The 26,504-nt window shown below is 49.9% G+C and overlaps 1 protein-coding gene across 5 annotated transcripts in view; it reads left to right on the plus strand.

Annotated features, from left to right (window-relative positions):
• The window catches only part of ZBTB16 (zinc finger and BTB domain containing 16), a 188,634-nt gene that overhangs the window by 136,806 nt on the left and 25,324 nt on the right, over positions 1–26,504 (plus strand). The gene's annotated exons all lie outside the window — the stretch shown is intronic.

Here is a 26,504-nt window from a genome sequence, read left to right on the forward strand (position 1 = left end):
GACTGTTTAGATTCCAATCCTCGCGCCGTCCATCACGACCTAGTTTTATGATCTTGGACAAGTTGCTTAACTTCTGTAAACTTCAGTTTCTTCCTTCATAACACAAGGGCAATGATGGTGTCTGTCGTATACAGGGTATGGTGGGGATTTGATAATCCATGCAAAGCACTCAGCACAGACCTTGCATAGAGAAGGTCTCAGGAAATGGTGGTACTGGTTATGGTCACCGCATCATCAGGATCTTCATCAGAGACCTCAGAGGGCACCTGTTCCCCACACTGGGTGGGTGAGAAGGGAGGGGCCGTGTTGGTGGCAGTGGCGGTGGAGGAATAGCAGCAGCATATAACTGCCTTCCCGGGGTGGAGGTGGGATCTTCCGGGCTCGTGCAGGCTTGTCTTCTGGCCAGGAGGACACTTCCAGTGTACCCAGAGAGCCAACAGCCACTGGAGCTAAGTGCAGTTGGGAGAGGCGAGGGCAGAATGGAGTTCTCTATGTTGAACAGTCCCACAGAGCAGATTCGGTAGGCCTTAGTTACGGCCGTGGTACCGGGTGAATGCTCAGAGCTTCCCAGGGGAACCGCTGCTTACCAGTATCTAAACAGATGACACCGAAGTCTAGGCCAGACAAGTGCCGAGCTGGGGATAGCACCAAGCAGATACTTGACCCTCCAGGAGCACCAGGAGCATGCCCTGCCACATTTTGGAGGAGGCCTCCTTGGTTGGTACCCTTGAAGGCTCAAGAACCTTGAATCTCTTGCTAGTCTTCTGGCCTATGTCTGTTACCATCAGGAGCCTGGGAATTCTGGATCCTTGCCTTCTTCAAGTAGGACTTTCTGTGTCATCCCACCTTAGGCCCTGCCAGTTCCTTGGTGAGGAAACGAGACAGACACAACATGGCTAAAGTCATTGCCAAGATTGGGAATTCTGGGGCTAGGAAGTTTAAGGGATGCCTTGGAGGCCCAGGACATGGGGTTGAACTAGACCTCTACACTTGCCCCAAACACATTCAGCTCTCTCATCAGCCCCCAATGTGCCCCACTAGGTCTGCTTGGTTAGTGACTTGAGTTTGCTGCAAACCAGAGGAGACTATGAAGCTGGTTGGTCTCATCATTCCTTCATTGACTTATTCCTTAAGCTGTAAAGTGCCTACTATGTGCAGGCGGCTTTATGGACCCAATGCCTGATGGTGAACAAAACTTGGTCCCTGTTTTCCCTGAAGATTACAGTGTTGTGAAGTACATGAACCAATAAAATCCATTTGCTTTGTGTGCAGATAATAAAATAGCTCTACTCTATTGGATATTTTGGAGTTCTACTTTTATTAAGTGTTCACAGCAGTCCCGATACCTACGCTTTTTTCTTACCTATTCTTCGCTAGAGAAAACTGAGACCCAGAAAGATTAAGGAAGACCAGTCCAGGGCGCAGCTAGAATGTGTGCCTGGGCTTCTGCACCTTGAAGCCCATGTTTCAGGGCTGTCTTTCCCTCTCCCAACGGGGCTGGACATCGAACCTCATGTACAGACCAGCAGTCAACTCTGCCTATTCAGCAGCCTATGAAATCAGGGTTCAGAAGCCCATATTTGTAAAAGAGGGTCAGTTACGAACAAAGAAGCCCAACTAGAATTGGAACCCACGAGTTCTTCCACTCCAAACTTCTCTTTACTCTGACTACAAAATAAGGGCTTTCTTTTGCTGGCCTAGAAAAAGTTCCTCCATTTCCACATTCCTGGGTCACTGAGGAAGCCACTGGGGCAGATGCAAATGTTGACATGCTGGTTCTCATTGTCTTGGCATTGGCTGCAAGAGGGTCCTATGGTCTAGAAACCGCTAACCTACCTGGTAGCTGAGAGCAGCCATGCCAAGGGATCTGCTGTCCCCTGAAAGTAGAACAGGTGCTGGAGAGAGAGCCCTGCCCCAGAGTCCTGTCCTTGTCATTGTGAAGGAGTTAGGAGGCATCTTGCGGTAGCTCTGGAGGGAGGAGGCAGTGAGGACACACACACGCACACTCCAGCTGGGTGACCGTCCGCTCCCCTTCGAAGGACCGTCCTCTCCCCTTCGAGCTGCACCCCCACCTCCGTGTTGTAAGCTACCTGCTTACACTGGCCCCTTTCTGATTCCTCATATGTTAATGGTGCTTGGAAAAAGGTACAGGGACAGTGTCTGGCTCTGAACTTCAGAGCAGAAAATGAAGTCCTTATCTGGAGGACATTCTGCAGTGAGTGAGCATGCAGGGGACGGCCGGGGTAGCAGGCGGGGCAGAGGATTTAAAAGGGCGAGCAGCCACATTCCGTCCCTCAGGATGGCTGCCCGCCTTGCCCCTCTCCTGCCCCAGATCTGGCACCGGGGCAGCGCTGGGCACTGAGGAGCCGTGTCAGGGGTGCTGGCTCCTGTCCCACAGCAGTCGGAAAACCAGCAACCGATCTGGCTCCACCTCCTAAGGGCAGCCAGGTGCCAGCCTTGGTGGGGGAGGGGGCGGTGGGAGAAGGGCCCCATGAGGGCAAACGACTTCATCTACCTAAAACTTTACGTGCACAAAAAGTCAGAGTGAGCCTCAAACCCCTCTGCCTGAGCTGGAGGGCAACGGGGAAGGACGGGGCAGGAGGTCATCGGAGGAACACGTGGATTCCATGCAAGTTGGCCCGACCTCCCCATTGAAAGCATAATAGCATTTGACTTTTATAAATATCAGGGGTGATCTGTATAGCATTTCACGTGGTGTGCCAAAGAATTGAACATGAGAAAGCCCAGGCTCGGGAATGGCCACGGAACGTCACAGGCACTTTGAGAGGGAGAGTCATATGCTGCTGTTTGTACAGTCGGTGCACCAGCATAGACTTACTCTTGACCTCATTTCATGCTGTTACTATAAAGGCATGTTTGATGCCTAATATAGTTTTATTTTCCAAGCACAGGGCTCTCGGCTTTGTTGGAGTTTCTTGCTGTGGAGTATAGGGAAGGAGAACTCAGCTGTCGCCTGCTGGTCCAGATAAGCCATCCTTTACCCTAGTGGTTCTTGGGCCCCTCTGGCCACTTTCTGGTGGGGCCCCGATGCTTTATAAGAAAATTAATAAATATAAGTTATATTTTTTATTTATTTTAGAAGTATATTTTTAATAATATATTAAAGATGAATATATATATTAAGGTTTATTTATTTTGAGAGAGACAGAAAGAGCAAGCAGGGGAGGGACAGAGAAAAAAGGAGACAGAGAATCCCAAGCTGGCTCCACGCTGTCAGCACAGAGACCGACATGGGTCTTGAACCCACGAACTGTGAGGTCATGACCTCGGCTGAAGCCAAGAGTTGGACACAAACTGAGCCACCCAGACGCCCTAATAAACTTTATATTTTAGAGCAATTTTAGGTTTCCAGCAAAACTCAGTGGAAAGTACCGAGAGTTCCCATATGCCTTCTGCCCCCACATATGTATAGCCTCTCTCACTATCAGCGTTCCCTGCCAGAGTGGGATCTTTGTTAGAACCCGTGACCCTTACACTGACATGCTGTGAGCACCCAAGGCCTACAGTTTACATCAGAGTTCATTCTAGCTGTTGCGTGACCCATGGGTTTGGACAAATGTATGGCAACGTGAACCTACCAGGATTGCATCGTACGGAATAATTTCACCGCCCTTGGAATCCTCCACACTCTGCCCATCCGTGAACAGTACTTGAAGGGGGTTGGTGGTATTTGGTTGTCTCAGGGTTGGGGAGGAAAGTTCACCCAAGGGCAGATCTGGGTTGGAAAAGGTTGAAGCTCATGCATTCAGTAGATACACATCTTGAGTGTGTGCTTTGTGCCAGACATTTATGCTGGCCCCTGGCACAGGGATACAGCAGCCAGTGGGACTCATAGGGTCCCTGCCTTCACCTACCTCCCACTGTCACAGAATGATGGTGACTGTCATTGTTGTGTTGAGGGTAGTAGCGTACTATATGGAAGTGACGATGAGTTACAAGATGGGAACTGAGTTCCTGTCCTGACTCTGTCACAGACTTGCTTTGTGACACGGGACACATTGGTTTGTTTTTCTTCCTCTCTCAAATATTGGGTGTGTGAATTGGGCAAGAAAAATTGCTGTTTGGGGGATCCTGTGGTTCCAAGCACAGCCTAAGACATTGCCCTTGATAGACATTTTTCTCAACCTTAGTTTTTACGTTTGTAAGCTATGAGTAAGTAATACATGGCTGTTGTAAGGACTGAGTAAAATACTACATGTAACGGGTTGAGCCTGGTGCCTGGAAAGTTGCACACGCCTTCAGTGGTGGCTTCTTACTATGATGAATTTTAGATGTCTACAGGTTCTGTCCCTCACCAGAAGACATGGATTTCTTTCATTTTTTTAGAATCTTACTCAATAAAAATTTAAGTGTATGCTGTGTCTGAAAAAGGGATTAAAGATGAGGCTCTTTTGCCTTTTACTGTTTTTTATTCATTTTTAAATTTTATTTTTACTTAAGAGAGCAAGCGAGAGAGCATGAGTGGGAGAGGGGCAGAGAGCGGGGGAGAGAGGGAATCCCAAGCAGGCTGAGCTTGGGTCTTGAACCCACAGACTGTGAGATCGTGACCTGAGCCGAAACCAGGAGTCGGATGCTCACCCGACTGAGCCACCTAGGTCCCCCAAAGCTCTTTTGCCTTTTAAAAATGATTCCAGAAATTTAAAGGGGGATGAGAGAATTTGGTATTTGAGGACCGCTGCTTAGAGCTTGGACTGCGCCCAGCACCTCTGCTTGTTGTTGTAGACGGTCTAACCTAGTGTATCATCATCACAGCAGGACCAGCAGGCAGGCTCACTGCCTGCATCACAGATGAGGAGCCCAGGCTCAGGAGGTTGAAATAGTATGTCCCGTGCAGCAGAAGGGGTAGAATTCAAGTCAAGGGGCCCTGGAGGTGAGTCTGATGGGCTTCTGGGACTCCTGTAGTCCCACCGTTCAGAGCAGCTGCGTCCCACTCCGTGTTGAGTCCCCACGTTCAGCCTCAGCCCCCCACTCCGACTCCAGTCCCCCTCCGCTGTCTGCGTTCCCATTCTTGGTCCCTCATGTTTCTCCTTGATCCCTTGGGACTCCTCTCCCGGGCCCCACCCTTTCCTCTGTGACTGCTCTCCTGTCTCCCTCCTGACACCACCACTGCCCGATGACCGAAAGGAGTTAATAAAAACCAATGTGTAACTGAAACTTGAAAAGCCATAAATCGCCTTGTTTTTTCTAGGATGTTGGTAGCATTTTGATTTAATAGTTGGACAAACACAAGGGCCTATTTTATTCAGAGTTTACAGGCCTCAAGGCTGTTATTCCTCCAAATTTAATAGCATTGAAATTGCAGGGTTTGCTATAATTTGCCTATCGCTTTCTGCTCCACCATTGATGTTTATTGTCAGCGGGATGGAATCTCAATCCGACTCACTTAGATAACATGTCTGTTAAACATTTAGATAATTGTACCATCATTAACTTGTCACATTATTTTAGAGATTCAAAACAGAAGCAGGGTAAGTAGAGGTAGTGGAGGTGGGGGAGGAGGAGGAGGAGGAGGAGAGGAAGGGGAAAGCTCTCCTGAGTTAAACGATCAGGAGACGAGAGTTGATTTTACACCCTTGACATTTCACCGGGGGTGTGTGAGTGAAGGAGGGGTGTCCTGCTGAGCCAGGTTGCCTCTCGCCCGGGCCAGCCAAGCCCTGGGACCGTGCAGCACATGCTCAGAGACCCACAGTATTTGTTTCATCCCCAGCTTTGGCCTCCAACGTACTAAAGATCAATTTTTGAGCTTCCCTTAGGGATGCTGATTACAGCATCATATGTAATTACAGAGCATTGAGCATAACCTAAATGTCCAAAGGTAAGGAGTCTCTTAATTATGGGACCTGACGTGGAAGGATGCCTGTGATGTTTTGTGTGATAGAAGCTGGATAGAGAAAACAGGTTGTGTAGTGTGATGCCATTTACTACCGAGCGTAGCGGCCATCCTGGAAGACTGTGTAAGGCTCTGTCTATTTAGCAGTGTCTTTAGAGAATTGGGTTACAGAGCAAAGAAGGTTTTACTTCCTGCTTCATCTGTTTCTGAATAATAATTAGTATTTATAGGCATGTATCATTTATAAACATCTAAAAACTAAGATCCAGGGGCGCCTGGGTGGCTCAGCCGGTTAAGTGTCCGACTCTTGATCTCGGTTCAGGTCATGATCTCATGATGGTTCGTGAGATTGAGCCCTGCGTAGGGCTCCGCGCTGACAGCGCAGAACCTGCTTGGGTTTCTGTCTCCCTCTCTCTGTCTCTCCCCTTCCCCTCCTCGTGCGCTCTCTCTCTCAAAGAAATAAATAAATTTGAAAACAAACAAACAAAAAACCCAACTCAGGTCACATTGTAAGTAAGAAAAAAGCACCTTTAAAAAGGAGGACTTCTTAAAAGGCTGTGTGTCTGAGTAAATGGAATTTAAGAGAGAAGTAGGACATGAGCGTCCCAGCCACACTGGCAGGTGCCTCGGTTTCCCATCTCAGTTCACAACTGCTGTCTTCTTCACCAAGGGCCTTGACAGAGGAAGTAGGTAGCAAGAGAGATTTTCATTACACCTAAGTGACAACTGTCGTCACATCCAGAGGGATGACTGAGGCCGGGGATAAATGGGAGATTCTGGGAGCAGCGTGATGCCAACAGCAGTGGGGCACGAGCTTGGCATCTAAAACCACCCCCCTAGAAATTCTGAGGTGCATGCCTCCTGATTCTGCACGGGTGACAGGCGGGACTATGGTTCTAACTGTCTGGTTTTGGACCCGTTATGTCCCACACCCCCAGGGCCTGCTCCATGACTTGGGCAGGAAGACTCACTCTTGCCTCTCGTGACTGCACACATCTGGTGACACAGTGGAATGGGGGAAATGTGCGGATGAGAAAACAAGGGCTAGTGTTTTCCTGATTGTACTGTAAATAATGCAGCTATTTGGGGGTGGGAAGGACAAACAATGTAAATATTTTATAGACTGTAGGGTAAATAATATATATATTTAGAAAACAGCTTAAATATTTTATATGCTCTAGCACAGATTTCTCCTGAGGGGATGGACTGGGCTGGGGAAGCCCGTGGGTGAGGAAGGGACTCTGGTGTCTGGGGGTGGACACACAGAGGACTTGCAGTATGAGTGAGACTGGGCAGCGACAAGGACAGGCTGCTATCAGATAATGGCAACCCGAGTTGCTGGAAATCTCAGATTTTTTAAAAAACCATGCTTTAAAGGGGTACCTGGTGGCTCAGTCGGTTAAACATCCGACTTTGGCTCAGGTCATGATCTCATGGATCAGGAGTTTGAGCTCTGCGTCGGGCTCTGTGCTGACAGTGCAGGGCCCAGTTCAGATCCTCTGTCCCTCTCGCTCTCTGCCCCTTCCCCACTTGTGCACACACTTTCTCTCTCTCTCTCTCTCTCTCTCTCTAATAAATAAATAAACCATCCTTTAAATATCCTGTATGCTCTGTCTTTTCTTCCTTGTCTTTTAATGTGAGGGAGAGACCTCATAACAAATTTATTTTTAAGAAACAGCTTCCAGCCCAAGACAATTGAAAACATACATGCATGCAAAAACGTGTACATGAACGTTCACAGCAGCATTATTCACAGTGACCAAAAAACAGAGACGACCCGGAGGTCCCTCAACCGATAGCCACACACAGTGTGGTGTAGCCTTGCCGTGGAGTATCATTCAGCCATGAAAAGGAATGGAGTGCTAGTAACATGCTCTATGTAACGTGCATGAGTGTGGAAACCAACGTGAAATAAGCCAGGCACAGAGGCTGTATGTTGTATGACTCCATTTATGCAAAGGGTTCAAAAGATGCAAATCAGTACCAATCTGTAGAGACAGAGCAGATTAGTAGCTGCCCACGGTTGCCATGGTTGGGAATGCCATCTCATGGCTATGGAGTTTCTTTTTGGGTGATGAAGATGTTCTGGAATTGATAGTGTTGGAGATGGCTGTACAGCTTTGCAAATACATTCAGAACCATTGAAGTTTTTATTTTAAAAGGTAGTACTTTAGGGTTTGTGAGTTATGTGTCAACTAAAACAAAAAGGGACTCTTCAGGTATGTTGTGGGTTTGCACAGACTCAGCCCGGTCCCCTCTACCTGCTGCATCACAGGGCTTTCTAGATTGGTAGCAGTGTGCATCGCAGTGACCATTCAGACAGTCCCTGTGTTAACAGAAGGTGCCAAGGGGCCTCAGCCCTCCTGGCCTCAGAGGAACCTCCTCCCTTCCCCATTCTTCCATCTTCAGAATTGTGCAGGTAGGAGGAGAGAATCTGGTCCAGACCCTCCCTGGAAGAAGGATGTGAATCTGACATCGGCCGTCTGGGACACCAGGGAGCTGCCTTCTGGGTAGATTTCTAGAACAGCTAGTCTTTACCTTACCAGGGAGGAGGTACTCTTGCCCAGGGCAGGTCATGATTGATGTGGACCCAGGGAGCCTGTTTTAAGAAAAGAATCATATAAGTAATATGTGCTCAGTGTGGGGAAATTAGAAAATACATGTAAACAAAAACACCCCCATCTTTTTGTTTTAAACAAAAACAGGGCGATAGGATGCACGGCAGGGTGCTTTTTAATCTATTACTTGCCTGCCAACAGACCTGTGTTGTGGTGATCATTTTAGCGGTCTCCTAGTACTCTCCCCTACGCCTATTCATTTTTCCCCTAAGTCGCGATGGGCCTTGCTTGTGCACCAGGACACCCCTTTTGCCTTCCATGGTTTGGTTGGGGGCCAGGCCCCACATCTGAAGGACCTTCCAGGGACCACAGGCAGTAGTGACTAACAGAGAAGCAGAGAATTGTCACCTCTTACCTATCGCTCCTTCTGTCAGCAAGATAAACTGGGCTGGCCAGGCACGTTTGCAGCAGCTGTGTGCCTGACCATTCCAGGCCACAGCTTGAGATGCTGGGAACATAGCCAGTCCTCACATTTGTTCTTCTTAAAAGCTGTGTTTCCCTTTGGTTTTCTCCAGCCTTGCAAATGGCCACTCGCCCTGGGCAGGATCTGGGCAGGTGATTTACCTCCTCTGCTCACTTAATGAATGGCACCGCCCACGGCCTGGGCAGACCAAGGAAAATAGAGGCATCGATTTATTTGCCAAGTTAAAACCCAGAGTCAAGTAGCAAGTTAAGCATCTCCATATGTTAAGTGTCCCAGGGCCAACTAGGGAAGATGTCCTACAGGAGCAGGGCCCCGGACAGGTATTAGGAAAAAGGCTATTCTGTTGGAATTTCCTCCTGTGAACATTAGGAAAAGTTACTTAGCAGCGGGATTGCAGGTTTGGGTCAGACAAAATGTTCCCTGCCCCCACTAGGAGAAGATCCATTACAGATTGGAAATGACTTTGTCTCTAAGTGCTCATTGTCAGAGGGGATACACATTCCCCTCAACCAAACAAATATAAAGTGCTTCCAGCCTCTGCCTTGGATTTTCTATTACTGTTTCACAGGACTCCAGAGAGTTTTAAGATAGCAATTTGATTAAGCTTATGGGGAAGATCCCATCAGATAACATTCTTTTTCTGCAGGTAGAGATAATGTGTTCAAGTATTAAGTATGTTTTAAAGGTAATTATCTTTTCCATATTCATTTTAGTTACAGGAATTGAAAAGGGGGAGACTTTGCATCTGAAAGCTGCCCCCTTGGGCCCTGGAGTCGCTCTGACTTCTCTCCTCTGGGAAACACACTTGAGGTTTTTGACAAATGAATGAGCACCAGGTGTTTTTCTATTCTGAATTGACTTGGGATCCCTATCTCCAGAGAGGTGGTCCAGAAGGCGGGGTGTTGGCCCCTGCCCTCGTCAACCTGCCTAGCTTGGATTCTCCTTCTAGAATGCTTCTGGGCTCCCCATCTTAGGTTCCTGGATGCCAGGAAGAGGCAAGTCTGGCTTCTACTCAGAGAGAGGACTTGGCCCCATCCAGCAGTGCATCCTGGTGCCCCATCCCCCACCTTGCAGGAGCAGAGCATTTCCATGTACTAGGCCCTGTGTTGGGATGTGTTCATTTTGGGAGAGGCCATTTTGAGGTCTAGGATTCAAACATCTGTAGACGCCTAGACCTCAGCACTAGAGCGAGGGGCCTTGCGGAGGTCGGTCCTGAGCCTCAGAGAGCTTCAGTGATTTGCCTAGTATCACACAGCAAGTGAGAGACATTGGGGGGCAGAACCCCGGAATCCTGGTCTTGGTCCAATCCTCCTGTCCCCCAGGATACTCACAACTCTGCCATCTCCGAAAAATAATACTCTCCGCCCTTCTCTGGAAATCTCCAAAATAGGAGATTCTGTCCCATACGGCCCTGCTTGGCAATCCGATGCTCTGCAGTCCCTCAGATCTCCTTCTGCCTACCAGCTGTGCTGTTCCAAGCACTCTGTAAATTTTGGCACATTAAAAAATCAGGCCCGAGCCCTGCCTTCAGAAAGCTAACCGCCAGGGAGGGACCTACAACTGTCGAAAGAGGCACTAACAATAGGAGGTGATTGAACATGACACGCACTGTGTGGTGTTAGGTGGTGATTGTAGCATCTTGGATTCCTTTGATCGCTGTGGCCCCAAACTCATAGTTTTACACACAGCGTTTCTTCTAGTTACGGCTCAGCCTCAAAGTTACATGGGCCACAGCTTGTTGGTCTGCAGGCAGCTGACTCTGGGAAAGGACCCCCGGTGACAGGTTTGTCATTTGAGACCCCAGGTTGCTGGCATGCCGTACCCCGTTGTCTCAGGCCCAGGTGACAGTGGAGGGGTGGGTGCCACGTTGGAGGATCCAGGCCGGGTTGGGTCCTCGGCCTCATACGCTGCATCCTAAGTGAGGATGCTCTGGCATCTAAAATGCATACCCAGGGTGCCTGGGTTAAAGCATCCAACCCTTGATTTCGGCTCAGGTCATGATCTCAGGGTTCATAAGATTGAGCCCCATGTTGGTCTCCGCACCGACAGTGTGGAGCCTGCTTGGGATTCTCTCTCTGCCCCTCCCTCCTTCATGCACAGTCTCCCCCCCACTTCCACCAAATAAATAAATAAAAGCATTAAAAAGAAGCACTGTTAAAAAAACAACAACAAAATAAAATGCATACCCAATGTTGCCTCTCAGCCTTTTCCTCAAAAGATCCTTGCCGTCTTCCCCCAGCTACACATGACAATCGTTTGGAGAAGCGTTTTTAAAAAATATATACCAAGCGAGGACTCATACCCCAAATCTGTTGAATCAGAAGCTTCAGCATGGGGCCCCAGCACGGATGTGTCTTCCAGCCTTCAGGAGATTAACGTGTATAGCCAGGGCTGAGAACTTCTGGATGGGGTAAGGTCAGACTGCATTTTGTGGCGTAGAAAGTGCCTCCCGATGAGAGTGCTGGGCCTCCCGTTCCGCCATCCCCTGCGGTGAGCCACACACTCTCCTGCTGTTTTTCCAGATACCTCACCCTCACTCCCACATGCTCATGTACCTTGTCCTCCTGGCATATTTCTTGTCAGCCCAGTCGTGTCTGGTATGGACTGGATATTTCCAAGTCATGGTTTGAAGCCCTGATCTCCAGTGCGATGGTATTTGGAGGTGGGGCCTTTGGAAGAGACTGGGGCTCCCTGTCTTTCCACCGTGAAAGGACACAGCCGGAGAAGGTGGCCGTCTGTAAGCCAGGAAGAGGAGGGCCTCACCAAGCATCCAGCCACAATGCTACCGTGATCTCAGACTTTCAGCCTCCAGGACTGTGAGGATAAATTTCTGTCGTTTAAGCCCCCCTGTCATGGTGTTTTGTTATAGCTGCCAGAACAGACTAAGACTGTGTCCTTCTCTGCCACACCCTTGCCCCATCTAAGCAGGGGAAAGAGTTTCCTCCTTTTGGTCATCTGTACGTGGACTTGGTCCTTTTGCTGCTCTGCGTGTTAGAGGTGACGTCTGAGGCATCCTGGGTCCCCGCCCGTGTGCTGTGTCAGAACAGGCCCTCACGCTTTTATTTGTTGTGTGGTCAGCTTGTAAGGGAGCTTCCTGGTGAGAAGTAGGAGAGGGGAATCTATCCTTGTCTGAATTCAAATTTTTTTGACTCTTCATTTCCCGGCTCTATGTCCTTAGAGAAGTCAACTTTTGCAAGGTTCAGGTTCCTTTTCTGAAAAATGAGAGTCCTGTATACTTGCCCTGTGTACCTCAGAGGTGGATGTGAAGACCAGAATGATCTTTTTGAAAGATACTGGTGAGAAGCACAATTTATATTTCAGGCATTGTTATAATTGTGACATCTCTCGATGCCCTCGGGGTCTCTGGCTTTGGGGTACCCCTCAGGTGCCCCAGTTTGTGCCTTCCACACCACCGCCCATCCCAGCTCATCCACACACTTTCCTTCCCTTGGCTTCTTCTGTTGCACCTGCCATGCCCCCCCCTGCACGAACAGGGAGTGCTGTGTGGAATCAAGCCCCCTACTATTCTAATACAGCCAGCCTTGGATTGCGGGTGACTTGTTCTGTGAGTATGTTCCACAGGACGAGCAAACATTTCTAATAAATTTTAATTTGATAAACGAGGGATGCCTTGCAGTACAACTAGTACGTGAGGCCGAACGTCACATGATCACAACTGAGCCACTGGTTCTTGAAATTCCCTTTGATATACGAGTGCTTTGGATTACAAGCATGTTTCCGGAATGAATTATGCTCACAGACCAAGGTTTCACTGGTACGTTTTGATTTATGGAGAAAATAATGAGGGAGGCAGCTTTGGTCCATTCAGTAATTAAGGATTCAGTGTCACATGGTGGGTGGAAACCAGGAGGCGCGGTCTTGTAGGTTTTTTGATGGAACATGATCCAACTGGGTCAGTGAGAAAGATCCCACATACACGCCATCCCTGATCCATAACCTCTAATGTGGGGAGAGTCTGAGAAGGAGGAGGCTCCCTGGACTCCGTCGTCCCTTCCTCATTCATTAGCTGTGGTTTGAACACCAACCAGGGACATCGGTGCCAGCATCCAAAGGTAGCGTGCCTCGCCTGCCTGCTGGGAGCTTGCAGACAAGAGCAGGACTGCGACAGAGGCGACAGAGGCGTGCCCTCACAGCGTGCAAGAACAGCAGGTGCCGGCCATACCCTGACGGGGGCAGTGGGCGGGGAAGGCTTGGAGGCAGGAAGAGATACTCACACTGAATATTCTTCTCACCCTTGTCTCTCCTGCTTTAGGGTAAACTTGTTTTGTGGGGGATGATGAGTGATTTGCTCACCATGCCTAGTAGAATAAACCTTTGTGTGTATGCATGGGTATGGAGGCCGTTCCTAATCCCCTTCCTTTCTTGGTCTCCTGTTTCTAAGGCTAGTGGTGTCTGGGATTTGCAGAGGGAGGAAGGATATAAAAGGGCAAGACAGGAGACCCCAGTGCCTGGATTCAGAGCCTCTGCATTCCGGAGACCCCCCAGAGGCCCCTCTCCCTGGACCCTTCAGCTCGAGAAAGCCATTGTGCTCTGTCCTGGCCTCTGACCCCGAGGCTCTGGGAAGCAGCAGGTTGTTGACACTTGGACAATCATTTCTTGCAAGGCGACTGCCTCCCTTGGGAGCTCCCCTCTCTGCCTTGGGGTGGTGACTGTTCCCCCAACCAGGGAGGGGGGCGGTGAAGGAGGAGGGAAATTAGCTCTCCGTCAGACTGGGAGGCAAGGAGGGGGCTCCTGAATTTGAGCCCCCCCCCCCCCACCGCTTCCCCCCGCCGCTTCCCGGTCAGCTCCACACTTCTCTCCTCTCTCACCTGCCAGCTCAGAGGTGCCCACCCCCTCCCCAGGGTTGAGCTTCAGGAAAATCAATCCAGGAGATGTGTTTCTGGCCTTCTGCCCTTTTATTGGGGGTCTCCTGTTTGTCGAGGAGACTCTGTGTCTTCATGAAGGGTGCCTGTTCGTCCGTCTCCCGCGGTCTCAGGAACAAAGAATATTCCTAGTCCTGGGCTGCCACTTAACCAGGAGTGAGGCTTTGGGCAAGTCACTTGCCCTTTTCGAAGTTAATTTTCCTCATTGGTAGAATGGGTTCCAAAACCCCCCACGTAACCTGCTAGGGCTTCTGTGTAGCTCACATAAAAGCACGCGTTTGCACGCACTTTGGATTCCGTGAAGCAGATGTTGTACGGTTTGGTAATTACGGTTTCCGTTAAAGCCAAGGCTGGCGTTGTGTTGGTGTGATTCTTCCAGTTTCTGAGTGTGAGGTTCCCAAGCATTTTCTCCTCCTTTTTCCTTTCCAGAGCATTTCGGTGGAGTGGGGCCATTTTTAAGTGCCACTTTGCAGCCTTTTTACCTCCGTTTCCACCAACAGTAACTCCACGCGTGCAGCCAGGAGCTGAGATGCTCTGGCCAGGCGAGAGCAAGGACGTGTCTCTAGCAGCCAGCCATCCCCATTCACTGGGCTTGGACGGTACCATTTCTCCAGCAAGGAGAAAAAGCCCTCTTGCTAAGCTGCAGAAAAATCTCCCTTGTGCTTGAATTCTGGAAGAAACGGATTAGTGTGGCCATATTTAACCTTTGACCCTGACACAAAAGCATTATCAAAATTAGTTACCGAGAGGCTCCGTCGTCCTCCTCCCTGCCCCCATGTCCCTGTTTGCAGGGGCTGGTTTAGGAGCTTGGTGTAAATTCCTTCCAAGCGAGAGCAACCGTTGAAAATGTTGTTGCCGTAGAGACGCCGGGCCTGGCGCTCTCTGCTAGAGCGCTCGGGGTCCAAGGTGGCATGAAGGCCAGAGATGGGAGTCTTGCACTCCGGTGGGGGTCAGAATTTGTGAGCTGGGTTTAAACTTCTTTCTCCTCTGAAACCAGCCTGGTTCTTGGCCACCTGGGAAATTTGACTCCGTTCGGGTGATCCGTTGATATGTAGACCCGCATCCATCAGAACTTTCTTGAATGCCTCTTCTACGCGGCCGCTATATGACCTAAAGATACTGGTTGATCTGAAGGATTAATTTCCAGCATCTTCCTCTTCAAGACAGAAATCCATAGACTCGGGGAACACGGTGGGGGTATATCTGGACCAGAGTCATTTCACCGAGCTTTACGTCCTGTGCTCTGTACCATTTAGTCATCGTTGCCTCAGGCAAATTATTTGAACGCTGAGCCCCCTCATCTGTAAAATGGGCATAGCAATAATAGTGCCGACCTCCTAGAGTTATTTTTGAGGATAAGTAGGATACTCGTGAAGTGCTCAGAATGGTTTGTGGCCCTCAGGAAGCGTTCGGCGACTACCGGCTGCTGTTAACCGTTGTCATTGGCATCATCCTTATTGATCCTTCACCACCTCCCTGGGTCCTGGCCGGCTCCTGCCACCATACCCCCGTCGCTAGTCCCCGGCACATGGGGGCTTTACGGGCGCCCTGCCCCACTTCCTCCCCTTCAGCTCTCTAGCTTTCCTCTGCAGTCACGTTAGAGTCCCCTCTTGGGTCAGGGTGGGGGCGGGGGAGGATTGGCCTCGTGTCATACCAGAAGTCCAGCTTGCAGCGGGGGCGTAGCGGGGAAAAGCTCTTTATAAGCTCGCAATGAAAGCTGTGGAGCGAGATGGTCAAAGATCTGGCCGGGCCTGGCTCAGGATTATGGCCGGCCCCATGGAATGCCGAGGGGGCCTCTTTTAAGAAGCCAGTGTCTATTTACAGTGTATCTCTCATAAACCCCAACGCTGGGGCGAGGGCAGGGGGACTCGCCCTCCTGGCATGTGATTGATTATCTGGTATTTATGCCATTGAGGACTTGTCAGCGGTTCGGGGTCAAAGGGTCATCTCATGTGTCTTGCAGCCCATCCACCTCCTTTTGTACAGTGCGGACCGGGCGAGCTGTGCACAAAACGGCTTTTTCTTTACCTTGGGAAAAGGGGGAGGGGGTGTGGGGGGGGAGTGTCAATGAAATTTTTTTTTCCAGCCTTTTCTGAATAGTGTCCTTTTAATTCTAAAGAACTTTTAATTAAAAGTAGCAGGAAAATTCATCTTGAGAAGGTTTAACTTACCTTAACAGATACTTTTGTGTCCCGAGAAGCTGGGAGTGACTTTCAAAAAAAAGAAAGTAAGGGAGGGTTTTTGTTGAGTCTCTCCCCCTCCCCAGCATCTTCAAAGTCCCCTGGAGCGTTCCCCTGCATTCACCGAGTGTGGCCCCCGCTTGGGAAGCAGGAAGAAGATGTTAACATGGTCAAGAAATTGAGAAAGGGTCCGCACTCCCTCTGGTCCAGCTTTGTCCTGTTCTGGGCGAAGAAACTGAGTCCCTGCAGATAGAAAGCCTTGCCCAGAGTCACGCAGCTAGTCGGTTCCAGAGTCCGGTACAGGGATCCGTTCTTCTGACTGCCCCCTCCCGCCCCCCACAGCTGTTCTTTTTTAGCACAGCCCGTCATTCCCCAAAGTTTAGGACACCAAGCGAGCACAAGCATGATATTGCTGTTGTTGTTTTTAAATCCTGCATATCTGAGACTTAAGAGTCACTCGTGAAGGACCTCCCTACCTGGAAACAGGCAGTCTGTGCTCTCGCGTCCTATGGGAATTGCTCTGTGTCCCATTCCTAAAAACCTGCAGGGAAAGAGGCTCCGTGTCCTCTGCTTGATAGAAAATCAAGGCACTCTTCCTCCAAATCCTTGTCACTGTGGCCATCTGGATGTCCTTCAGAACAGGTGACTCAATTTCATCCTGCCATAGCTCAGGAGTGGCCTGAATGGGAGCTGTCCCTCTGTCCCCCCATACGCCCACAGGGGACCTTGCAGAGCTGGGACAGGAGGGCACCTCACTCTGTTCCACGCTGCGACCTCGCTGCTTCAGGGAATCCTTCACCCTCTGAAATCTCACCCAGGCCCCTCGCCTGGTCACCGCCCAGGATACTCCAGTGAGACCTTGGTGGGACACTGCCCATGGCTGTCGGCTCATCGAACAATGGTGGAAACCCAGGCAGAGAGATTATTTGCCTAGAGTTAGTTATTTGTGGGAGTCATGGGAAACTCCCATTCCGCATATTCCTCGTTTTGTCTTGCTCGCCCCCCCCCTTAAAAAATGCAATACAAAGAATCGTCTTTCCAAAGAATAGCTTTAGAAATCCTAATTCCTTTCTATTCCCTCCATTCCCATTCAAGTTAAATTAGTGAATGCTAATTTGGACTGATGGGGCACCACTGTGAGGAAGGTACTAAAATGGTATAAGATCTGATTCTTGCTCACGAGAAGAGAATCCAGCATTAGCGGGGTTCTGAAGAATTCACTGAGTGCCATGTGCCATGTGTACAACTTTTTAAGGTGAACATTCTTTTTTTCCAGGATGAGGAAGATGAGAACAGTTTTTCCTGGGGATATATATCCGGTAGCCATTATAGCTGATATTTACTGAACATTTGCTTTGTGCTACGTAGTATTAATCTCGAGTCCACATAAAATCTCTGTGAGGTACATATTGTTACTACTCTGGTTTCACAAAGGACAAAATAGGCACGGAGGAGTTAGGTAACTTGCCTGAGGTCACACAACCGTAGTAAGTGGCTGAAGTTCACGGTTAACCTGCTTTATCACTCTGCCTCTGCAGGTTTCAGAGCTAGGTTGGAACTCAGAGCTTGCTTTCTTTCTTTCTTTCTTTTTTTCTTTCTTTCATTCAGTTTAGTTATTTATTTTGAGAGACAGAGAGATAGAGCAAGCAGGGGAGGGACAGAGAGAGAGAGAGAGAGAGAGAGAGAGAGAGAGAGAGAAAATCCCAAGCAGTCTCTGCACTTTTAGCACAGAGCCCCATGTGGGAGTTGAACCCACAACCCACAAGATCACGACCCGTGCCGAGATGAAGAGCCAGATGCTTAACCTGCTGAGCCACCCAGGTGCCCCTGGAACTCAGAGCTTTCTGATGCCAGTGCTCATGTGGTCTTTTCCCACTATCCTAATGTGAATTTGCTGGGAGACATTAGATCTGGACATATATAAATCAGCCAGAGACCAGCAGAAGGTCGCTGTGTGATCAGATGACAGCCTCGGTGGTGCATGGAGAGGAATTCAGAGGACAGACATGCTAATGAGGACACTACTGAGTCCCATCTCTGGAATCCCATAGTAAAGGCACAGTGCTTTATTCTCTCCATCCTTAGTACATAAGCCAGAGCCTGAGACACATTAGCATTCCATAAAAGCTGGTTCAACTTCTAGGAAAGATTTAATGGGGGAGGTGGGACTAAACCGAATTTACCTTTTAGGACAGTGATGTTGAGACCTTGCTTTTATTGTGTGCCGACCAGGTGCCAAAGTACTGTGCTAGGTTTATTATTTATGCTGCACTTAACCCTTTACAACAGTACTATGGCCGTTATTATCTGTAGAGTAAACCGACGCCCAAGAGACTCTCCGTGTCTTGCCCAAGGACTTGAAGCCTTTTTTTTTCTTCCTGATTTCAAAATCCATTTCCTTTCCTTCTTAAAAAAACAAAACAACAAAAACATTTTGGAGTTCATGTTTGAGAGGCAGAAGGACGGAGAGGGGGAGGGAGAGAGAGAAAGAAAGCGAAAGCATGAGCTGGGGAGGAGCAGAGAACAGGAGGGAGATACAGAATCCAAAGCAGGCTGTAGGCTCCGAACTGTCAGCACAGAGCCTGACGTGGGGCTTGACCACACAAACCGTAAGATCATGACCTGAGCCAAAGTCAGAAGCTCAACCAAAAGAGCCACCCAGGCGTCCCTCCATTTCCTTCCCTAACACAGAGGCAAAGTCACAAGCGAAGGGGAGAAGGCAGAAGTTAGGACTGTAGATGCCCAGTTGGCCCAGGGACCTGGAATACCAACGGGGAGGAGCAAATCCACTTTTTATTTTGCTTGTGGTTGGGAGTTATCTCTTTGATATAAGGATTTCTGGATCTGTGAACTTAACTGTGTCCAGTTAATTGAATTTATAATTCAGCACCAAAATGCTGAAAAGAATGGTCTTTTATGTCCCTTAATGAGTGCTATAAAAACAAGTGGTGAATCTAATTTTATGAATGACCCTTTATGACTTACCTGATAACTAGTAGTTGTTCAACACAAAGGACTCATAACTCAGCATGGACCGAAGCTGGCTGCCTGCAGTAAAAGGACTTGTTTTAAAGTTGCCATCTTGCTCTTGGTGAGTGGCCCTGGGATTCAGTTTTTCCCTTCTCCACTCGCCCCTTCTGGTAGAGGACCAGGCTCATTCTGGGGGACTGTGGAGAAGGGTCACCTGGCTCATCAGCTCACGGTGATCAGAAACTCACACCTCTTGGAGTCGAGTCTTCCCAAGAAGAGGAATGGAAAAATACTGCTTATTCTAACCTCTCTCGGGTGTAGGATATCAACTCCACCCAGGCATTGCCAGCTGTGCTAGGGAAGAGAATAGAAACAGAACAGAAAGATGCACAAGGGATGTAAGAAAGAATTCCTTTTATCTTTACCCTACAACAAGAGGCAGTGGGCTTTAAAAAAAGGTCAAAAAATGGTGGAAGGTGAAGAGAAGCCTAGGTCAGATGTTAGAAAGAACTTCCTGAGTTGAAAAGACATTTTCAAGAAAGACCGGGGAACCTCCATCTCTAGAGCTGCTTCTGTTGAGTATGTGCACATACGTGTGCCTTTAGCTTTTTACAGTTTTTTGGTCATTTTTCTATTTAAAAGATGATTACAGATCCTATTAATAATAGATGTTGGCCATGCAGTCGAAGCCATCATCCATGAATATGGTTTAAGAAAGGTTGGTTACTTCCATCTGGGAAGCCAGAGGCAGGGGCCTAGACTCAGTGGCCAATAACTGCCCATAGTGCCAACCCAGAAGTGGAACACCCTTTGGCATAGGGAAGCCCTTGAACATAGCAGCCAGGATGGGGGTGTGGGAGTATAGATGAAGGATGGCCAAGATGATGCTGTGGTTTCCACTTGTTACTACTTTTCCTGCTTTATCTCAGGCCCTGGGGCCCTGAGCAAACCTTTCCGGGGGCTGCTAAGCTGTGAAGAGAACACTCCCCTACCTTTCCCTCGTATGCATTGCACCTGTAAAGCCTGAAGCCTTGGTATCTTGGATGGGTGGGGAGCACTGCAGAAATGTCTCTGATCTGGGTGCTAAGTACTTTCTAACAGAGGTGGTGGGCTGGAACATTTATTGCCCATGATTTGAGTCTTGCCTCAGCTGGCCTTGTGCCCAGACTGGCCGGTGGACCTTCCTCTCCCTTGTCCCACGCTCACCAAGCTGATGAATTGCTGTTAGGGCCTCTGATGTGGCTGTGATCTTTGGTCAGAAGGAAGCTGGGTGACAAGGACAGGGAGAAGCCCTGCTGATGACCTTTTGCAGGGAAATGCCCACCCATCTGGTCTGGAGAAACCTGTATGGGCCCCCACAGAAGCCTGACAAAACTTGATTCTGTCAGCCCGCACACATCTACACTGAAGGACAGCCTGTAGTACACATGCGTTCTTCGACTTAGGAAGGGCTGGTGACATAGGGAAGTAGGAAGCACCCCCTCCCCCTCCCCCACCAACTCTGGATTCTCCCTGAGCTGGCCCATCACTAAATGACCCCCACTCATGTTATTTTCAGAGGAAATACCTGGCCGTTCATTCATTCATTCATTCAACATTCATTGCATGACTACCGTGTGCTTAAACACCGGGGACACCAGGGTGAATAAATCCTGCTGTCTCGATTGGGGAACACGGGTGGGAAGGGAAACGCATAAGCGGCTAATTATAATGTACAGTGCTGGGTGCAGTGGTGGAGATGTCTGCACACGAGGAAGGTACTGTGGGGGCTTCTAGGGGGAGGACACAGTGGATTCCCAGGGGACGGGTAAGACTTCCTAGAGAAGAAGACCTCATAAGGTTTTAAGGAAGTAGGAATCTGCCAGAGAGGCTGAACCATGTATGTTTGGACACAGTGGTGGTATGGCTTAAGCATCCTGTCCGAGATGGGGCAGAGGGTGTTGGAGGTTGGCAAGCAAGCCCGGACCACAGAGGTCTTGCTGGGCCGTCTTATGGAGCCTGGGTTTTATCCATCAATGACGGGGAGTCTTGGGAAGCCTTTACAAGGAATTTGGGTCACCAGGTCCGATCAGTTTATGGTGGGCCAGTGTGGTGGTTGTGTGGGGAGCAGGTCTGAGGCAGATGAGCCACATCTAGGAGCCCCCGTAGGATCCCGGTGAGGGACACTGGTGGCTTGGGTGAGGCGGTGCCTTTCTGGGATGAGAAGGAAGGGACACGCATAGGAAGTACGTAGGTAACAAAAGTTAGCTGGATCGGGACATGTGGGGAAGGAAGACAAGAGGCCTTGGGATCGCAGCCGACCATCTAGCGTGGGTGACAGAGTGGATGTTAGTGGGGACACCTGAGACAGAGCTCCAGGAAGGGGAGCTGGTTTGGGAGCAGAAGCGGTGGGTTTTAGGTTTGGACACGTTGAGGGTGTCTGTGGAACGTCAAGGAATGTGTGGAGTTACGGGGTTTGCATTCAGAAGGGAAGTCCGGGGGCGCCTGGGTGGCTTGGTTGGCTAAGCGCCTGACTTCGGCTCAGGTCGTGATCTCACGGTCCGTGGGTTCAAGCCCCGCGTCGGGCTCTGTGCTGACAGCTCAGAGCCTGGAGCCTGTTTCAGATTCTGTGTCTCCCTCTCTCTGTGACCCTCCTCCATTCATGCTCTGTCTCTCTCAGTCTCAAAAATAAATAAACGTTAAAAAAAAAACACAAAAAACAGAAGGGAAGTCCGGGCTACAGGTGTGGTAATTAGCCTTGGAGTGGTCACTGACACCACGAGACTAGAGTTCACCCGGGACCGATGGGGTGGTCTGGAAGCACCGTGGGCAGAACACTGGGGGCGAAAGGCCCTGTTCTGCGGAGAAGGGCCTCAGCCCTGGCCACCTCCTCAGGCTCCACAGACAGGAGCACAGGGCCTTGGGTGTGGAAGGCAAACTCTGGAGGAACCTGCAGATGTGGCCTGGGGCCGGGATTCCCACAGACAGACGCTGCTCTGCGGGCCGGGAGTCACTGTGCTGGCCCAGCTCCTGGCCCGGTGTGGGAGGCAAGAGACTGGCGGGCTGAGTGGGCAGTCTCAGAACCGTTGGGCATTACGGGGTTAGGGTCCACCCTCCTGCTTCTGAGGGGGTGGCAATCAGTCCTCCGTGCGGTTCTGGGTAAGTTCTTCGAGAAGGACCTGCACTGCTGCACAGACCTCCCCGGAAACCCGGTGCAGGTGCATCGTTTCTGCTGTCCCATCGCCCCGCACTCCACCCCTTTGCTCGTGTACCTCTTTTCTGAGGCTTACTATGCTTGGTTCGGTCTCGTTTTCTAGAGGGAACATCAGTGCCCTGATTGCTTCCAAAGGAAGCAGAGAGCATTTGGGTTTTACTTCCCCTAAAGCCCCTTTTCCCACTTGCCCTCTCCCACACACACCCCCGGTGACAGTTCATTCGGGATGTGTGTCCCACTCTTCTCTACGCCCTCCTCCCCTGGCTTGGCACTTTGGGACCAGCTGCCAGAGTGATTGACATAAAGCCAATCTATAAATAAAGTCTTTTTCTTTTCTTATAAAGACTTTGTGGTGGAGTTTGCCTTCAAGGTCAAGGCCAGACCTTTCTAAATAAACACATATCAAAGGATCATTAGCAAAGCAGCACTGTTAAATTGAGATATTAACTTCTGTCAACTGCTTGTTTCTTTTTTGTTCTGTAACTCATGACTGCAGTAGGTTTTTATTATTTTGTCCTTAGGCAGTAGCATCTGGCTTCTGTAGAGACTGTAAAAATTAAAAAGCAACACAAATCATTGCGAGAGAAAAGCAGTAAATTCAATGATAAGAATTTAAAATTAAAATGTTTCAGCGCTTTTATATTCTGCAGAACATGAAATGAATGAGTTTGCTGCCTGTTGCCATAAACCTAACCCAGCTAATCGTCCGCTTGACTTTTTTTTTTTTTTTACCCCTGTCTCCTTCGCTCATCACCATCAATTCTGTCTTGGCACCAGGCGAGGCGGAAAGTGAAAGCCATGTGCACGTGCGTGTGTGTGCGCGCATTGTGCACGTGTGAGCGTGTGCTGGTGAGTGTGGAGTGGGGTTCGGGCAGGATGGCACATGCTTGGAGACCCACCTTATTTGCATGGAGAAGACCACAACATCGGGGTCATCCGGTGAGAGCCAGGGTGGGGGAGGGATGGGGAGGGAGCAGCACATCCCCGTGGATCTGTATTCTCTTTTCTCTTGATTCTTCCTAGTTAAGCACCAGAAACCAAAACACAACAACCCAACGGCCACAAAATCCACAGGTCACACACATACACAGCAACTTGTAGCATCCAAGTGAAATGATAAAAAGCAATTTCCCGGGCGCAGGTGTAAGATGATGGATTAGTGTCTGAGCTGGTCCTGGCTCCTTCCCATCCCAGACGGACCCAGTCTTTGGGCAGAGCGCCGGGGATGAAGCGGCATCTTAAACCCGTTACTCGGGCCAGAAGAGTCAGGGCTTCGGTATTGGGGTCATTCGGGGCTGGTTGGAGCTAGCTGTGTGCTAGGCTGTGAGGGAGAAAAAGTACACGATCCTTCTCCCCTGCTCCTGGGGGGACTGAGAAAGTAGTCCCGGGTGAAGCAGCTAGCGGACAGCTGGAGGAGGCGGTGGTGCGTCACAGACAGCAGCACTGGGCAGCGCGTGGTTATTAGAGTGCCATGGGGCCCGTTCGCGGACAGCTTTTAGGACGTGAGTTGCCTTGAGCTAATTTTTGAGTCCATCTGGCTTGGATCCTGGATGCCTTGGGCAGCCCGGGGAAGCGTCGTTGGGGGAGTTTATCCCCCTGTCCAAACGGGGCAGTGGGGGGCAGGGGAGTGCTGGAGGGGGTGCAGGTCCCTTTTCGTACAGCCTGTCCCGGTCTGACTGCTGGACCCACAGGCGTGAAGGCAGAGCTCTTTGTCCCAGATGAAGTTCTCTAGCCTCAGGAGAGGTGAGAAAAGAGAGCCAGTCCTTGGCCTCCGTCAAAGGGAGTGAAGGAGAGTGAAGATTAGGGACGGAGGGGTCGAGTTAAGAGGGTATGACTAATACGGCCGGTCATTCACATAGGAGAGCACATTGTTCTCTGCGCCCAGATGGTCCTTGGAATAAATCAGCTCAGGCAGAAGCAGACTTCCAGTACAAGCAAGTTTGGGCAGTGGCTTGCCTGCTCTTCTGAAATGACATAACCCAGGTCCCGGCCCTGAATGGCAGCCATTCACATCTCTGCCGTGGGTGCCTGAGTGGGAGCGTGCGTGTGCACACACTCGTGTCCGTGTGCATGTGTAAATTCGTCCTTTCAGAGCCTCTGACAGAAGAGTGTATGGCTTTCTGTTGTGAGAGGCAGATGCAGGGAGACTTTTAACTCGAAGCCCGATCCCTTCTCACCTTCAGATTCCAGCCTTGAGAGTTTCATAAACTGAGCCTTAAGTTTGTCTCCTTCAGTAGAGGGGACGCTCTTTGAGGCCAGGGACTGCGTCTGTCGGAGGCATCAGCGCATCCCAGGCCCCGTGTAGCACAGCGGCCGGTTCACTCGGCCGGTGCCGAGTCCTATAAGTGGGAGGAAAGAAAGCTCTAGCAGCATTCTTACCTTGCTCTGTTGCCTCGTCATAACCACCCGTTAATGAATCAAGCTAACAATTAATTAGTACATAACTAAATCACTCCATAATCCTGCTCTTTGTCACATGGCTCCCATCCAGGGACGGGTGTGAGGACTGAGATGGGATAGGGATACCCACACAGCAATCACTGAGAAAGTTCTAGAAGGTGCAGGACCTTGTCATACACATTGTCCAGGTAGACGTCTTCCCAGTTTGCGTGGCTGAAGATTTGCAGGGGTGCGTAGGACACAGAGTGTATGTGAGCACCACTGTGCCTTGGGACAGCTTTTTTAGCACCGATGCCCACACGAAACAGAAGGACCGATTCCCTCACCTTGCTTGTTCTGGAGTCTCCGTCCCAAGTCTGCACTGTTTCCTCCTCCTCCAGAGAATCCATTTAGGCTCCTTAGGAGTGAGGGGAGGCAATAAGCACACAGCAGCATCACTGAGTAAATAACAATAATCAAACAGACACTCCCTGGAGAGAGTTTCCTTTCTATGAAGATGTTAATTAATACGAGCGCCCTGGCCGCGCGTTCAGAGTCAGCTTTTCTGTGCCGACCGCGCACCACTGCTCACCCAGCCCCGAGTGAATTGTAACTTTGGGGTCTTCGTCTTTTGGCGAGTGAGCCTCTTTGGGGGGATCCTGCCGGTTGAGAGTTAGGTAAGTTGCTTTGTCTGAAATTTAGCTCCGATTAAATGGCAGCAGGGGTAGGTGCAGGTGCCTTATGCCTGGATGCACAGAAGTAGAGCCCTTGCAGGGACCACTCTGCCTTCCTCTAAGGCCATCCTGATGTCCACCACCCTCACTGCATTTAGAAGAGCCGCAGCCCACAGGCTGCCAGGGTCGTCGTTGGGAGATGTTGCGGTTTGGTGTGGGGAGATGGTGGTGGTTTTCTCTCATCCATTTCCCAAGTGCTTTATTCTCCCGGCCCCTCAGATGAAGAGGGGGCCTTTAGTATTCTCCTACTGTGTGCTGTTACTAGGAAACTGCAGTCGTCTCCCAACAGGCCACTGTTTTAGAGAAAACACCTGCATCTGAGTGCCACAGGGAGGAGGAAGGGAGGGGAAGGCAGGTTGGGGTGGGTGGCCCAGGAAGTGTTCGGAGAACGGAGGGGCCAAGGACAGATAGGGGGTTGGTAAGGGCCGAGGAAAGTGGCTTTGACCATGAGATGTTCCCTGCATGGAGAGAACGCTCGTGAAAAAAGCCAGGCCTGGGTGAGGGCTGGTGGGAAAACATTCTTGACATAGACATCTTTGGCAGGATAGGGTCTGTCTTTCTTGCTTTCGCCATTGATTCCGGAGGCTTGGAGAATTCCACAGTGCTTCCATCTGAGGTCAAAGGGGAACGTTTTAAAGATTGCTCACTCCTTTCAGTGAGTTTGGCCAAAATCTTCGAAACCCACAGTGACTGACCTGAATGAGCAGAAAGTGCCATCAATGAAATAGTGAGGAAAGACGCATAGACAGTTGAGTAAACACTGTTCATCTCTCTCATTTTTAGGGGTTCTTTGAACTTGAGAGGTGGGGAATCAGGAAGTACGAGTGAGCACGATGTCTGGACAAAAGGAGGGACCTGATCCGGGCAGGGCCAAGGCACCTTTGCCCGGGAGCTAGTGAGTCCTGGGGCCACCTGTGCCGTCCCGTTTGTTCACAAGGACACCTGCACTCACCACTGACAAGTTATCCCTCCCTAGAGCCACAAGGACTGGGGTTTCGGGCCGGAGCCGAGAGTAACAGTGAACCCAAGTCTGAAATATTAATGGCTTGGGCTCAAGAAATTATAATCTACCAAGGACAGTGGCCCGAGCCCACAGAGGTATTCATAGGTGATGTTTGTTTTTTGAAGTTTATTTATTTACTTAGAGAGAGAAAGAGAAAGAGAGCAGGGAAGGGACTGAGAGAGAGAAAGGAGAAAGAGTCCCAAGCAAGCTCCATGCTGTCGGTGAAGAACCTGATGTGGGGCTCAAACTCACGAACCATGAGATCATGA

The sequence above is a fragment of the Panthera tigris genome, chromosome D1 (assembly GCF_018350195.1).
Source record: "Panthera tigris isolate Pti1 chromosome D1, P.tigris_Pti1_mat1.1, whole genome shotgun sequence".
In the NCBI taxonomy this organism is placed as follows: Eukaryota; Metazoa; Chordata; class Mammalia; order Carnivora; family Felidae; genus Panthera; species Panthera tigris.